The following is a 16,893-nucleotide window of genomic DNA, read 5'->3' on the forward strand; positions in this document are numbered from 1 at the left end:
TATCTCTAGGAGATGCTGCTTCCATTCTTACAAGTCCCCTCTGGGGTATACTAGACATTTACAAGCTGTACTTGTAGTTAATGAAATATTGCCTGCTACAGCTCCCAAAATATAGAGAGTGGACCTAAGGAATTGCTAGAACCACAGAGGCAAGAGCCAGAAGGATTTCAAACAATGATCCATGGAATTCATACATCATTAGATACTTCTGATCACATTAAAAATTTTAGTCGGAAGCATTTTGAGGACCCTTGAAAGGTGTGGGAAAGTAGCCAGACAAAAAAAAAAAAAAAAAAAAAGGCAGGGGTGGGGTGGGGAACTTATATAAACTCCCAGAAAAACAAAATGAGTTGTAAGAAAAGAAATGTAACTATATTATATACTATTTGCTTTGGTGATGAACAACATCCACAGTGTTACGAGAATGAAAATGTCATGTGGACTGAACCAGGAATTGTGACATAAGTATATCAGGAGGATACGAGGAGGAAGATGGGGTGAAGCTGTAAGAGATAGAAAATTCTCATCTATCATAAAAGGAAGTCGTAGGTCTTGTGAGATGAATTGTGCTCCCCAAAGAGATATTCTTGAGGTCGCAGTAACTACATGTGACCTTACTGGGAAATAAGGACTTTGCAGATGTAATCAAGTCAAGATAAGGTCGTTCAGATGGGTCCTAAGCCAGTATGACTGGTGTCCTTATTCGACAAGGGAAATTTGGACACAAAAACACACATGCAGGGAAGAAGATGGGGAGTTGTATCAAGAGAAGGGCCATGTGATGATAGAAGCAAAAGAATTGAAAGCAATTGCTTCTGGGGAGTAAGGACTTACTTGAGTGAGCGTGCTAACACCATCTGAGTTTTTTAAACTATGCATATGTTTATGCATAGGCATAAAAATGAAAATTAAATTTCAAAAATAAGCAATAACTTATACGGTTACCTAGAGGAGGTCACAGCTACAGTACCTACAAAACAGATGAAAAAGACTGTCGGGCTTGGGGTCCAGGACAGTTTCAAGTGGAATCACACAGAGCCCGACTTTCAGACAATGCAGATGAAAGCTGTGATGTGCTGTAGAGAGCTCTGATTCAGGAAGTGGTGCTACTGGTAAAGACGACGTTGATGCAAAGATATTCAAAAGCGTTTGAATCAGATTGTTTCAGAAATGTGAATCTGGAGAAATGTGATCTCTCTAAATGAATCTATTGTTGCATAACATGATTTTAAATATGTGCATTAGTAATCGAATTAATATAATATAAATAAAAAGGGGAAAGAAATGGACTAGATCAGTCACTGCTTTCAAATAGACAGAAACTTAATTTCCTTATTTCACAGTTGAGGAAACTGAGAGCCAAAGAGATTAACAACTGCCTGAATTTACTCAGCCAGGCAGTGGACAAGGAAGCCTAGAATCTGACCTTGTTGCTTGCTTGTACTTGCAATTTACCATTTGCATAGCACCTTTCAAGAAAGGACAAGAAAGAACCTATGAGCCCTATTAAGCCTCATGACTCTTTGAAGCAAGAGAGAAACAAATTTTGGTCTTCATGTGAAGTCATTGAAAGAACAGAAAACACAAAGAGAGCGTTACTACCAACGAGAATAAAGCCTTTATGTATATAGTGTCTGTGCTGTCAGAAGGTCATGCTATTAATCCACCACCCTGCCTCTTCACGAGGAAAGCAGGTAGCAATTAGCCTCCTTGTTTTACAGAAGGGTACACTGAGGCCAAGAGACGCTACCTATAAATCTGATAACCTAGATGAAACAGACCAATTCCTTGAAAGACATAATCTGCCAAAACTCACACAAGAGGAAACAGACTATCTGAGTAGGTTTATATCTAACAAAGAAATTGAATCAATAATGAAAAACCCTTCCTAAACAGAATGCACCAAATGGGCTCATTAATGAATGCTACCAAATATTTAAGGAAACAATTATAGCAGTTTTCTACTATCTCCTCTAGAAGATAGAACCAGGAGGAATACTTTCTAACTCGTTCTCTGAGGCCATCATTACCCTAATACCGAAATCAAAGACATTACAAGAAAACTACAGAACCATTTCTGACAAAACTAGACGTACTCTTGCCATATAATCCAGCAATCACACTCCTTGATATTTATCCAAAGGAGGTGAAAATGTATGCTCACACAAAAACCTGCACATGGATATTTATAGCAGCTTTACTCATAATTGCCCAAACTTGGAAGCAACCATGATGTCTTTGGTAGGTGAATGGATAAATACATTGTGATACATCCTGACAATGGGCTACTATCCAGTGTTAAAAAGAAAGCTATCAAGCCATGAAAAGACATGGAAGAAACTTAAATGCGTATTAGCGAGTGAAAAAAATCTGAAAAGACCATATACCATGATTCCAACCATACGGCATTCTGGAAAAGGCAAAATTATAAGGAGAATAAAAAGATAACAGTAACCAGAGGGTAGGCGAAGGCAAGGATGAATAAGCAAAGCACGGAGGATACTTAGGGCAGTGAAAATACTCTGTATGATGCTATAACGATCAATGCATGTCATTGTAAGTTTATCCAAACCCACAGAAGGTTCAACATCAAGAGTGGCCCCTAGGATAGACTACGGACTTTGGGTGATTATGCCGTGTCCATGTAGACTCGCCAATTGTAACAAACTCTGGTGAGGGATGTGGACGACGGAGGAGGCTGTGCGTGTGTGGAGACAAGAGGTATGTGGCAAAGCCCTGCACCTTCCTCTCAATTTTGCTACAAAACCAACACTGCTCTTAAAAAAAAAAAAAAATTTTTAACCAATATTAAACAATAGGCCTACTCAAGGGGTTAACGTTAACATCAGCAGTAGCGGGACAAACTGAAAACATGCGCCACCTCTCACCTCCATCGAGCCCACCCCCTCTACTGTTAGGAAGAACTAACATTTCTTCTAGGAGAACTCGTTCATTTCTTTACAAGACATTTGGCTCTCTTGGCAAGTTCTCTGCCCAGGACCCGGGCACGGCTTCGTGGGATTTGTTCTAGTAGTGGGCCGCCCAAATATGTCCCTGCAAGAGAACCACCCACCGGATCGTATGCAGGTAGGAATGGGTATCTTTGCTACACATTTGAAAAGAACACTTCATTCGGGCCACGGAGCAAGCCTTGTCCTCACTGAATGTTGGTTCGACGCAATGAACTCACGTGTGGAGGAAGGACAAGGAGGCGACTAGGGGGACGGTTTTAAAAAGGATCGTATCTTAGATCCTCGCCACCCCAGGAATGGGTCTCCTGAACTGTACCTTTGAAGAATGAATGCTGATCACACTGATCCATCATGACATTCATTCTCCCTCAGGGATAAATATTTACGTGGTGATCAGAAATAACGCATATAGGTATGCATTTCCAGAGACCTATTTACACCTCCAGGAACAAGAGGCAGAGCAACATGTTTCCCTGGAGACTCATTTTTCTAACTTCCTGTCAGGCTCAGTGGTGGCCCCCCTGGGTTTACTGCCAATGAGTGACATCACCGCCGCCCCACTCAGCACATTTTAAGGAGACACTCCACTTGACCCACTCCGACACACTGGGCTCGAGAGGGCTGCCACATGCTTCTAATCTATTGCATTTTCAAATGTCTAAGCATTTACTCAAGGATAAGAGAGAGTACATTTTAATGCCCAAGAAATAAAATAAGCGATCATGTTTCCAACTACAACACTGAAGTTGAAAAAAATGAAAAAAGTAAGAAACGAAATTTTTAGAACCAGGGTACGAAATGAAATATAGGCGAAGGTCTGTTTACTCTGAATTCCTCCACTTCCGCCAGCAAGACACTTAACTTGACTCAATGCCCCTCAATTCCAATACCCACCATCACTGGTTCTTTGTACAGACCTCTGACTCTGTTTCTTCCCCGGCTCACTGGTCTGTCTGGATTAGCTCTGGCCTCCCCAAGACCCACATCACCCCACCCACGACCCTCCCAGGCAGGGTCATGTTGGAACCCCTGTTTTCTTGTGAACAGAGACGGTGTTCATGAGCTATGATCGCAGGTGGCTCCCACCCTCCACCCACACCTCTCATTTACCTCTGGAGCCTGCCCAACCGCCCCCGCGTGGCCTGAATTACCAAACAACGACGACGTTGAAAGGAGGAAGGCAGAAAAGCTGTCAAAGGAGGAAGGAAAGAGCTGACCTGGTTCCCCAGACCCCACTCCTGCTCCAGTAAAACAGAAGACCCTCTCCTTTGGGAAGAAGGAGGCAGAAAGTGGAAAAGAAGCAAGAAGGTCATTTTCAGGGTGGGAGCCACACAATCTGCCTCGCCCTTGGCAAGTCAGGTCGGAGGTGGAAGAAGGAGAAAGAGCACATGGGAAAGACCCCACTGAGGTTTCAGAATCCAACGACAGGCAGGACCTGAGCTTCAGGTCCTGGAAGAGGCCCAGAGACACAGCAGGCTGCGCAGAGGGGTCCTCCCCAGGGTTAGCAGCCCTAACGGGGGGGGAAATGGCAATCCACGTGTGTGTGTAGCATGGGAGGGCGTCTGGGTCGGCCATGGAGACCCCTTCTCCCAGGGGGCTAGGATGCACACCGGTCACATCCTAACATCTACCCTGGAGAAGCGAATAGTGCCCGGAAGGATAAGATTGAATGTGACTACATTTGTTCTGGGAGTGACACTCTCTTAAATCAGGTGTGCCCCTCAAAATTACTGAATGTAACTGAACTGACTTATAAGTAGCGAGACTAGGGGCTCCTGGGTGTCAGTTAAGCATTCAACTCTTTTTTTTTTTTTTAATTTACATCTAAGGTAGTTAGCATACAGTGCAGTACAACAATGATTGCAGGAGTAGATTCCTTAGTGCCCCTTCCCCATTTAGCCCATCCCCCCTCCTACAACCCCTCCAGTAACCCTCTGTTTGTTCTCCATATTTAAGTCTCTTATGTTTTGTCTCCCTCCCTGTTTTTATATTCTTTTTGCTTCCCTGCCCTTATGCTCATCTGTTTTGTCTCTTAAAGTCCTCCTATGAGTGAAGTCATATGATATTTGTCTTTCTCTGACTGACTAATTTGCTTAGCATAATACCCTCTGGTTCCATCCACATTGTTACCGAACAATGGTAGGTTGGTAAGATTTCATTCTTTTTGGTCTCCAAGTAGTATTCCATTATATATATATATATATATATATATATATATATCCCACATCTTCTTTATACATTCATCTGTCAATGGACCTTTGGATTCTTTCCATACTTTGGCTATTGGTGATGGCGTTGCTATAAACATTGGGGTGTATGTGTCCCTTCGAAATAGCACACCTGTATCCATTGGATAAATACCTAGTAGTGCAATTGCTGGGTCATAGGGTAGTTCTATTTTTAGTTTTCCGAGGAACCTCCATACTGTTTTCCAGAGTGGCTTCACCAGTTTGCGTTCCCACCAGCAGCGCAAAAGCGTTCCTCTTTCTCCACATCCTCACCAACATCTACTGTTGCCTGAGTTGTTAATTTTAGCCATTCTGACAGATGTGAGGTGGTATCTCATTGTGGTTTTGATTTGCATTTCCCTGATGATGAGTGATGTTGAGCATTTTTTCATGTGTCTGTTAGCCATCTGGATGTCTTCTTTTAAAAAGAAGATTTTTTCCTTTTCGGGTGTTGAGTTTGAGACGTTCTTTATAGGTTTTGGATACTTACCCTTTATCTGAAAAAGCATTTGACTCTTGATTTCAGCTCAGGTCCTGATCTCACAGTCATGAGTTTGAACCCGGCATCAGACTCCTTGCTGAGTGGGGAGGCTGTTTAGGATTTTCTCTCTCCCCCTCTCTCTCTGCCCCTCCCCAGCTCACACACACACTCTCTCTCTCAAAATAAATAAACAGGCTATTTTCTTTTCTCTGTATTAGAACTAAATTCAGTTATCCAAAAAGTTATATTTTTATGTGTGATTTTTGAAAGTGCATCACACTAATGCATAATTTGCATTGTATCTCCAAACATTTATTTCTTTGTTATACCTGTTCTATCTCCATCCATTAAAGTACTTGGAATTTGACTTTTAACCACTGACATCACATCCCTACAGTCTTCTCCAGTGGAAGGTGAATTTCATCACTTCTCTCTAGGAACACCTTCCATGGCTCCCCCCCCTCCTTCCTTACCATGTCCTCATCACAGCATTTATAGCACTTATAACTGTCTGTGATTACCTATTTTAGTATTTATTTATTACTCTGATTATCTCACCAACCGGACGGTAAGATCCGTGTCTTTTTGACTGCATCTATCCCCAGCATCCAGCATGGTGCCCATCCCATATTGGGTATTCAGTGGAATCTGGCAGATTCTCTACTCAAAAACTTGCAACCCACAAAATCTTCACAGGAATGTACAAGCTCCTCTGGAAGGCAAGAATGTATCAGGTCTAATCACGAACAAAATTATGGTCTAGCGTCCAACACAAGTACGGTTCATTTACAGGGAAAGTAAATGGGTGACTTTTCTTGGAACACAACCAGTTGCTACTTGGGACACATTTCTGCAAAAAAAAAAAAGCTCTGTCTCCATCTTTGGAGATCATCCTGAATCTTTAAACTGTCCTAAGTTAAAACTGTCCTAATTCTTTATCTTTTTTGCAGGAGAAAACACAGTTCCACTTGGGATAGTTGAGTGGGAATGCTCATTTTAAATGACCTTAGTGATTTACTTTTAGCTCTCCCAATTGTAGGCAGACTTGGAGACAAAGTTGGCCAATATAAAGAGGGGGAAATAAGAGGAACCCCAATATGGAAGCAAAGTCTGAGGAGGAGGGACGGGGTGCTGGTTAAGATATAGTAACAGGTGTAGAGATCCAGAAGTCCCTTGCCTAATGAACTCCTCGTGGGGAGGCTTTCATTGCCATTGGCGTTTCATACTCTTCCTGAAGGAGCAATCCACTACTGCCGTGCGCCATGTTCGATTTATGCATTCCTCCAACATTGTCTGGGAGGTGTCCAACACCCAAGACACAGAGTAGAAAGGCAAAGACCTTATCCTCAAAGACTCCCAGTGGAGTCATGAACCAAGTGAATAGTTACCATCTAATATGGGGCCCGTGACAGGACGGAGCAGCACAGGGGGTAAAATGAGAGCAGAGCCAGGCTGAGGAGGGACAGAAACTCTCAGAGAGGAAGAAGGGCTGGGAAATGGGAAAGGTGAGCATTTGTGGTGGAGACAGGGAGGGAAAGGGCTAAATTCTCACCTTCCAGAGTGGAAAGGCGAAAGATGATAGCTAAAGCTGAAAAATCCAGAAGTAGAAATACATGGACGCTCTTTGAAGAACTGGAAATAAACTCTAAAATGGCCAGTTCAGAAAAGCTGAAAGAGGAGGCCAGTGGGAACAGAAAAGGTGGAAGGAAAGGGGGGGGGGGGCTGATGCTTTCTATAACAAACCATCCAAAACTCTTGGGTATCACTGACAAAACCAAAAACTGAAGAGGAGGGAAAACATTCATGGAAAGCTTACCTGGAAAGCTGCATAATATCTATCATATGGAGATACATGGTCAAGCAATTACCAAATGACGAATGTTTAAGCTGCTTCGGTGTTTCCCTAACAAAACAAGGCCACTTCACCGGGCAGATCTCTTGCTCTGCATCTTTGATTAGGCCCCTAGGGTCGATTCCCATTCTGGGGCAGAAAGACTTAGACTCTGTTAGAAAAGCCACTCTCTTCCACCACAACCCATGGCTTCTTCTAATGAGACCCAACAAAAATGCCCTTGAGGACAAAGACCATCATGATCAGTAGTAAATGTCATCAGTTTAATTATAGACTTATTTTAATGAGGTAAATTACATATGTTGATTCATTAGTGTAATTTCATATATGCATCTTACGTTTAAGCAGCCCACCCAGCCTCGGACCCCACAGGAAGGGGAGGGAAAGCAAGCCAAGCGTGTGACCAGCAGGCTCCAGGTTGCCCGGGTTCCTGGGCCCTGACGTGGGGTGTGGGTGGAGCTTGACGGCGGAGGGTTGCAGCCATCCCGAGAGCGAGAGCCCAGAGACAGGGACTCCAAGAGCCATTACGACTGTCCAAGAGGAGCCCGGGGACCCCAAGCCGCCTGCGCTCACGTCCCGCTGCTACCATTCCCACAAGTGCAACTATCGGCCCAGAGCATCTAAATGTTCGGAAGCTCTGGGAACATGACATCAAACCACTTTCCAGGGCCCTATACAATGTAGGCACCCCTGGCAGGGACACACAGAAAACATGAACCCCTGGGCTCTGGGCCCCTGCAAGCCAGTCTATTAACGTTTGATGGTCCTTTTCTAAACAGATTTTGGACAAACCATAAGATGCTGCCCTGAACAATGAATTGTAAATTATGAAACAGCTAACACCATATCCTTCCTTCGGGTTCCTATTCTTGCTTTTGGAGTTTCTCTAGTCCCGGCCTAAATAACCACCAGCCCCGTGGGGCTACTGAACATCTGAAATATGGCTAGTCTGAGTTAGGATGTGCTCCGAGTGCAAAATACATCCCAGATTTCAGAGGCCCAGTGCAACAAAAGAGTGTAAAAAAAAGTCTCATTTTTTATATCGATTACATGCCGAAGTGATGATGTTTTGGATATATTAGATTAAATAAAAACACATAATTAAAATTAACTTTGTTTCATTTTATTTTATTTTCAATGTGGCTACTAGGGAATTTAAAAGTATATATGGGGCTCACATTTGTGCCTTGAATTACTCGTCTATTGGACAACGTTTTTCTATAGCGAAGCATTTTACATTTCAACCCTGACAGCTGTAGGCCATGATCTGCTTCATGGCTCATTTCCTAATCTGTGCCTTTTCTTGTTCCTGCCCTGAGGCTACCACCTCTGACAATTTCCAAGGAGGGAACACCACCAAAGGGAAATGGCTTACTTGGGAATCAGTCACAGCTGCAGAGGTAGAGAACTGTAGTTTCCCCCAAGTAACCACTAGAGGGACCTCTTATCATGCTTAGGACTGAAAAACAGTGCGTGCTCTGAAATACAAATTCTTTTTCAGTAACTCCAGGTTGTTAATTAACAGACTGATTGAACTAAGAAAATTAATGTATTAATACTGAGTGGGAGAATTTCTTTAAGATCCGCAGATGGCTCTGATATCAGGGAACTGTTCCAACAGCCCAAAAAGCATTAAGAAGCAATGTTTCAACTTCTCTTTTAGTTTTCTCAAATCCTTTTGAATTACAACTTTTAGGATAATTGTCTTCCTCTTTCAGATCCCTAGACATTGAGGAGTAAAATTCCAATATTTCCTGATGTAACTATTTATAAATGAGCTTTATATCCTTTGTCATTTGTATAAAATATTTATAACAAAAGGTGACTAGGGAGTCAATATTTTGTGTCCTGTCATAACTAATGCTCTTAATGGCAGTTATGCTTTTGAGGCTAATTGTCCCTGGGTTCTGCTTCTCCTTGGGACCTTCTGGTAACACTTGGGTAATAAATCAGTTTGTTCACACTGCTGCTACTCAGAGTTCTTGCCTGCAAACAAGAAAAGCTGACTTTGTCTTATTTAAACGAAGGAGAGGGAATTTGTTGCAAGGATATTAGGACAGTTGTAAAAGTGAAGGCAAGGCCACGCAGTCAAGTTCAGGAATTAAGCACAAACTAGAGGAGACCAGAAAGCCCACCCACCCACCTGTGTGCCACTGTCGCTGGCCACTGTGACACACAGGGCCACCCATTCGCTGCCAGGTTGTGGAGCCCAAGTTCACTGTCGCGATAGCTTTGGGGCACTTGCTCAGGATGCAAACGCGCGGACAAGAGCACCCAAGCTGGGGTTGTGGGTTCACGCTCTATCCACCAAGGAGGCAGCCCCTTCCAGCCTCTACCCCAGTCTCCCCGCTGAGAAGCAGAAGTCATCAAGTCAAGAAGAGATTGCAGTGAATTCGGTGAGCCCCGTATCCAACATGGCTGGTGTCCTCGTAAGAAAAGGGAAATCTGGGCACAGAGGCTCAAACACGAGCAGAGCACGAGGAGACATCAGAGGCAGAGGCTAGAGGGATTTGTCTACAAAGCAAGGAGCACCAAGTTACAGGAAAGCACCAGGATGTAGGAGACCCACGTGCAGGCAAGGCTCCTCCCCTAGAGCCGTCACAGGGATCCTAGCTCTGCCAACACTTTGACGCGGACTCATAACGGCAAGAGAGTATCTGCTGCTTGAAGCCACAAGTTCGTGGCACTTTGTTACAGCAGCCCGGGGAGACTAACACACCGGGGGTCCCCTAAACCAGGAAAGGTCATTGGAAGCTGGGCCACCAGAAACCCCACCCACCATCCTCTGCTTTCTGTGTTTAGACATTTGACAAGATTTCCTTAAAATCATTTTCTAGTTATTCTTTCAATCCATCAGAGAAATATTCCAGAAATAACAAAGAGCCAGGAAACGTTTAGATCTCCTACATTTGGATTTAGTCACCTAAATATGTTAATGAATTTGTGAATCAATTATAACACAAAACTCATGAACTGTAGCCGTAAATATGACCCATTCCACCTGTCACAGATAGATTTCTGTGGAGCAGAGGCAGAGGTGACACCTCACGTTCATCAAGGGACTGCTCCCTCTCAGTAAAATGGGTTCCATCTTAAGGGTCACGTTAACCCTCGATGCTGGCTGTCGCTGTTGAGAAAATCGGGATTAGACATGCGGTCTAGCCAAACTCGCGGCCTGCGGGACAGGACACCCACTTTTCTGCCGTGTCTTAGGCTGAAAAGAATATCTACAGCAAAGATGAGCTGATGAATCCATTGGGAAATCAGAATCTCCAGTGGGGCGTCCTGGAGAAAGAATCTGCACAAACCAGGGGTCAGCCCTCATCCTGCCCCCACACCTGGCCCGACCTCTCCTCTCCCACCGCCAAGAGCCAACTCCGGAGTTTGTTCCCTGAGTAGCCGGCCTGGCCCAGCTCACGGCGAGCTCTTCTCCCACTCACGCCTGCCTCTCGGGACTGTCTGTTACTGATCTCTTAATACAGGAACCGACCGTGAACTCTCTGAGAGCAGGGATGGTGCCTCATACAAGGGGGCTGACGGCGAAACTGTGGAAGCTGGAGACGCTATGTCTCAACGCTCACATGCGAAGTCCCAGGTCCCAAAACAGTGAGTGACAGGTGCTCAAAAATGAGCTAAATTAATTCATTCGAAGCAGATTCCTGAATCACACACGACTGTGTAACCCTCAAAGGGTTTCTAACTTTGCACCTTGCAACGATCGCTGTCGGGGCACCTGAGATGAGGGGACGTGGTCAAGGTCGACACGAATCTGCGTGTTGTTCTGTTTGTTTCGCGAGAGGAGGGAGCGGCCGGCGGGATCCAGATGTGGCAAAAATGCAGAAGTGCGGACCAGTGGCTACCCCACGTGCCAGGGATGGTGGCGGAAAGAGGAGCCTGCCAGGAGTCATTGAGAAAGACGCCAAGCCAAGACGGAGCTTCATCTGGACCACAGTGTAGCCCGTAGGTCAGCTCGGGGCCTGCCTGAGCTGGCCCAACCGTGGGCATTAAGTGTCAGAATCCCAGACCGTGAGATCTGGGTAAGCGACATTACAAAGGTAACATCCAATACCTTTGCAAAGTAATGGACTCCCACCGGAGTCCATTAGTAAGTTTTTCTAACAGTTCCTACCTGAGCACCGTTACAAAAGATAGCATTATGCCGTGTCAGCCGCAGCGATGCCCTAGAAACTGTGGATGGTGATACAGTTCGTCTTATTTTCCCGCGGGAATAATGCTACACCTTGGCAGCGAGTAGTTAGTTCATAAAGGGAAAAATAAAAAGCACCGTCATTTACTGAATGTCCACTACGGGCCAGACATCGTGGTTCATTATCTCTCATCTTTGCAGGAACCCTGTAAAGTAGGCGTGATTAGTCCAGTTTTAAAGATAAGAACATTAAGTTTCAGAGCAGCTAAGTGCCTGACCTTGGGTCTCACATCAAAACCTCTTTCTGGTATACCACAGTGCCTCAACAATCTGACGTGAAAACAAAGAAGCAGGTCTAAGCACCCACAGTGATTGCAAGTAATATAATTATGCTGTGCTTCGACGGACTGGCTGAAAGCAGCAAGAGATCTTAGAGACGATCTAGCTCAACCTCGTCACAAACAAGCAAATGAAAAACAAGAGAAGCTACGGACCTATCCAAGATCCAAAAGCAAGGGAGAGGCGTAGCTGGGTATAGAAGCAGGATCTTCTGATTCAATCACAATACGTCTCATCAAAGCCCCTCTCTTAGCTAAGAAAGGCCCCCAAGCTGTCGACTGGGAGAGTCAGGATTAACACCTGGGACATCAGACTCCAAGCCCAGAGAGAGCTCTTTCCGCCACCCTATAAAATTACAACATCACTGTTGGCACGTCTAAAAATATATTTGTCTTGTAATACCCATTAGTTAGACAATCAATGCACAATGCTGGCCCTTTTCATTTGAGAAATTTAGAAGGAGCTTGGAGGGTTAGATCCCTTTCACATAATAGCTCGATTTAGATTTGTTGATTGACATATTGTCCTCTTGGATCAATTACATGATACTTTACACTGCGGGGTCTTTGAAGAGAGTCGACTTCTAAATAAGTTAATATCTCCATCTCTCTCCAAGGTATATATTTCCCCTGACCTAAATCTGCCCCCTGGAGGCTCTTATAATATCCCTTTTCTGGAATTTCTCACTGGCACAATAAACCACTTTCTGTGGGGGTATTCCTTGCCTTGATAGGCGTAGTATACTTTCTCTTTTAAGACAGAACCTGAGCCTTTTGCTTCTAAAAGCCCCACCATTTCAAAAACAGGCCCGAGAACACGAACAATCAAGCTGAACATTTCCGTCTTTTCACACGTTATTTGTCACCTCCCCAGGCATGACATCTCTTACTGCAGTATTTTAACCACCTGTGAATACCTGATCATGACAACATATGGAAAGCACCTGTCATTAACGCTGCAATTTGCTGCTTTCTCCTATGATTTTTGTAGACCCAGGTTATCTCTTTATAAAACCTGTTACAAAATTGCTTTTCAGACCGCTACCAGTTGTCATTCGTGTGTACCTGGGTGTCTTTTACATAACTGTCTGGCCCAGTGCTTCCTTGCACTAGGTTAGGTAAGTCGAGGAACTCTCCTAGAGCACGGAGGGGTGGAGGATGGAATTTTCCAATGAAAAACATAGTCATTTTGCAACTTCACAATATCACTGGCCAGGAATTGCCCTTGGGAGTAGATTGTCTGGCATAGAATCTCTTTATTTTCCCAGCATGACCTTAGGATATAATTTGGTAATGAGATCATTTGGCAACCTTGAGCTCTAATACAGTGAAATTAAATAATTGAATTGGCTGTGGCTTTTAACCTATCCTTACTCTTCCAAGGTGGACTTTGGCCAAGATTATGAATAAACACTTAAGCTTTCAAGACTTCCATTTTGTAATTATAATTTGAATAACATGAAAGGACAACTCTCCTCGGAAGCACAGAGTGTCTTTATATGAATAAATGTAAATTCCTTCATTGTATCTAAATTTGCTCTCCACTCAACTATTCAGGCCCAGCCTTTTCTGCGATCACTGCAGCCAACAATTCTCACTACTTGTTTACACATATTTGTATGTATTTATCATGCATTGTGACCTATGAAGACTGCTTCCTGTTTGCAACCGCTTTATCTTTCCAACTATATTAGCAGTTCTTGGGAGAAGGGGCCGCGTTTGACTTCTCATGTGGATTCATTTAAATATCAGATTCCAGGGGCGCCTGGGTGGCTCAGTTGATTAAGCATCCGACTTTGGCTCAGGTCCTGATCTCACAGCTCATGAGTTCAAACCTCGCATCGGGCTCTGTGCTGACAGCTCAGAGCCTGAAGCCTGCTTTGGATTCTGTGTCTCCCTCTCTCTGTCCCTCCTCTGCTCATGCCCTCTCTCTCTTGAGATAAATAAATTTTAAAAAAATTTAAAAAAATAAATAATTTAAAAAATAAATAAATAATTTAAAAAAATAATTTAAATAAATAAATTTTAAAAAATTTAAATATCGGACTTGGGGGCTACATATTTAATTGAAGCTCTGTCAGCACCAGTTGGTTGAGTGATTAAAAAATATTGATGGTTCAAGGCATAGGGGACATAGTCATCGATGTGATTACGGGGAATGGTTAGTGACACTGTGGTGAACAAAGCAGAAGACAGAGTTGTTGAATCACTATGTTGCGTATCTGAAACCAATGTAACATTGTGTTTCAAGATGACTCATAAAAAATGTTTTTTTAACTTTTTAACGTTTATTTATTTTTGAGAGAGAGAGAGAGAGACAGAGCGTGAGTAAGGAGGGGGCAGAGAGAGAGAGGGAGACACAGAATCCGAAGCAGGCTCCAGGCTCTAAGCTGTCAGCACAGAGCCCAACACAGAGCTCGAGTTCGCGGGCTGTGAGATCATGACCTGAGCCGAAGTCGGTCGCCCCACCGACTGAGCCACCCAGGTGCCCTTAATAAAAAAAAAAAAAAAAGTTTTAAGAAAAATATTGTTGATTCAAGCATAGGCGTGTCACCAATTCTATTGTCTTCTTAGAACCCCTGGGTTTATATCTATTTACACACATAAATAAGAATTCCATGTAACATGCCTTGATCCCAAAGTCCAACACAATTACAAAGAGAGTTGGGGGGGGGGGGTGGCGCCTGGGTGTCTCAGTAGGTTAAACGTCAGACCCTTGATTTCGGCTCAGGTCATTATCTTGTAGTTCGTGAGTTCGAGCCCTGCATCGGGCTCTGCGCTGACAGTCTGGAATCTGCTTGGGATTCTGTCTCTCTCTCTCTCTCTCTCTCTCTCTCTCTCTGCTCCTCCCCCCACCTCAAAAATAAATAAACTTTTAAAAAGTTATAAAAATTTTTTGAATAGAGTAGGAAGGACACAGTATTAAAGGTCTTATCTAGTTAATGCATTGACCTGAAGGTGCATTAAAACAGCAGTTTCAACAAAACATTTTTTAGGTCTGGCAATTTTTGGCTCACCATCTCACCATTGACATACATCATTTCCAAATTTGTTTTTTTTTAATTTTTTTAATGTTTATTACTTGTCTGTGAGAGAGAGAGAAAGAGAGAGAGAGAGCAGGGGAGGGGCAGACAGAAGGAGACACAGAATCCAAAGCAGGTTCCAGGCTCTGAGCTGTCAACGCAGAGCCCGACCCGGGGCTCGAACCCACGAGCTGCAAGATCATGACGTGAGCCGAAGTCCACGCTCAACCGGCTGAGCCACCCAGGCGCCCCCCAAATTTGTTTTTAAATACTAAATAGGGAAACTGACAAATCGCAAAGAAGAAAGTTGCCAGCTCGTTTTCAGTTTCAAGGTGGTCAGGCTGACCTTTTACTTAGGGGTCCAATCCTATACCCCCACACTCTCCTCTCCCCAGAGTACTATACACATTTGTTCCTTAGAAATTTACGGTCCTGCCATTTACTAAATGTGTAGCTAGTAATTAAATCATGAGACTTCTCTAGTGTTCTACACAAAACCACAACCAACTTTTTTTTCTGACACAATGATACCTTTTTGAAAATGTTTGCAGATGCAAGCCTGAAAAGGAAGAAAATGAAGATGGAAGTAAAGTTTAAGGTCTGGACAGATTTGCTTGAAGTTGATACTAATGAGCTTGTGAAAGAGTGAAGGGAGCTTTATACTATTTTCAGAAGACTACTAAGCAGACATCATGTCCAAGCCCTGTCTGGTACAACATGTCATTGCTACTCTCGTGGTGTATTCGTTTTATTTCTGCTTAATCTTGTTGTTGAGCTGACTTAATTTAGCAATCAAATGGGATGATGAACAACTGATTTAGACTGTAATTCCAGGGAAAGTGTTCATTTAGATAACAAAATGCAAAATTTCATTGCTAATCTAGACAGTCATTAGCTTGACGATGGCATTGTCGCCGTTTGGAAGATTGTGCTATCTGGTGCTGGGGGCTGTCCCGAGACTGAACCTCAATTCTCCTAAGTCCTTCTTCTGGAACTAGTCCATGGGAAGTAAATGGAGGCTGATTCTTGGCCTAAAAATGACTCCACCCCAACACTCTCACCTCAGATCTCCGTGTTGGTTTAGCGGTAGAGATCTTGGGACATTTTGCCTGCTCGAAAGACAACAGGAATGAGATTCTGGGGAAGAAGCTCCCAGTGGACAATGAGAGCTTCTAGGTTCAAGTCATTCCACTGCTAGAATATGTATCGGTCAGCATATTTCAAAGGCACAGGGAAGCGATTCCTCTTTCTAAACCAAATGCTTCTGCTCTGTACAATTTTCCAAGGCAGCAACTTATCAGAAAGATCTTCTTTATAAGCATCTATATTTAGTCACTGCATTTTTTTATTATCTCTTTTTGTTATCTTAATGAATGTAATAATTATCATAGTCCTGTAAAAGAAATCATATCTACATACATATAGAGATAGAGATGGCAATATGCATATAGACTACCAACAAAAATTATATAGTTGCTTTATTTATTTGGTAGTATTTATAATATGAAATCTTACATATTTCTCTTATACTAAGAACAGAGCATTAATTTCTCCTCTTTATAAGGACGTCTTCTAAAGTATCACTGTTGTAGACCCAGTGCCCCAAAGACCCCCCAATGAGTCATGCCCTTGAATAATCCTCTTTCCTAAGTACAGACAGAACCTGTGACTTCAAACCAATAGAATATGGCCAAAGTGAAGGGGTTTTACAGGTATAATGAATGTCCCTAATTATCTGACTTGCAGTTAATCCAAAGGGAAATTATCCTGGGTGGGTATGACCTAATCAGGTAAGCCCTATTAGAAGAGAATCTGAATCTTCTCTGAGGTCAGAGACTTGAAGCATCAGAGA

The sequence above is a fragment of the Lynx canadensis genome, chromosome D3, assembly GCF_007474595.2.
Source record: "Lynx canadensis isolate LIC74 chromosome D3, mLynCan4.pri.v2, whole genome shotgun sequence".
NCBI lineage: Eukaryota > Metazoa > Chordata > Mammalia > Carnivora > Felidae > Lynx > Lynx canadensis.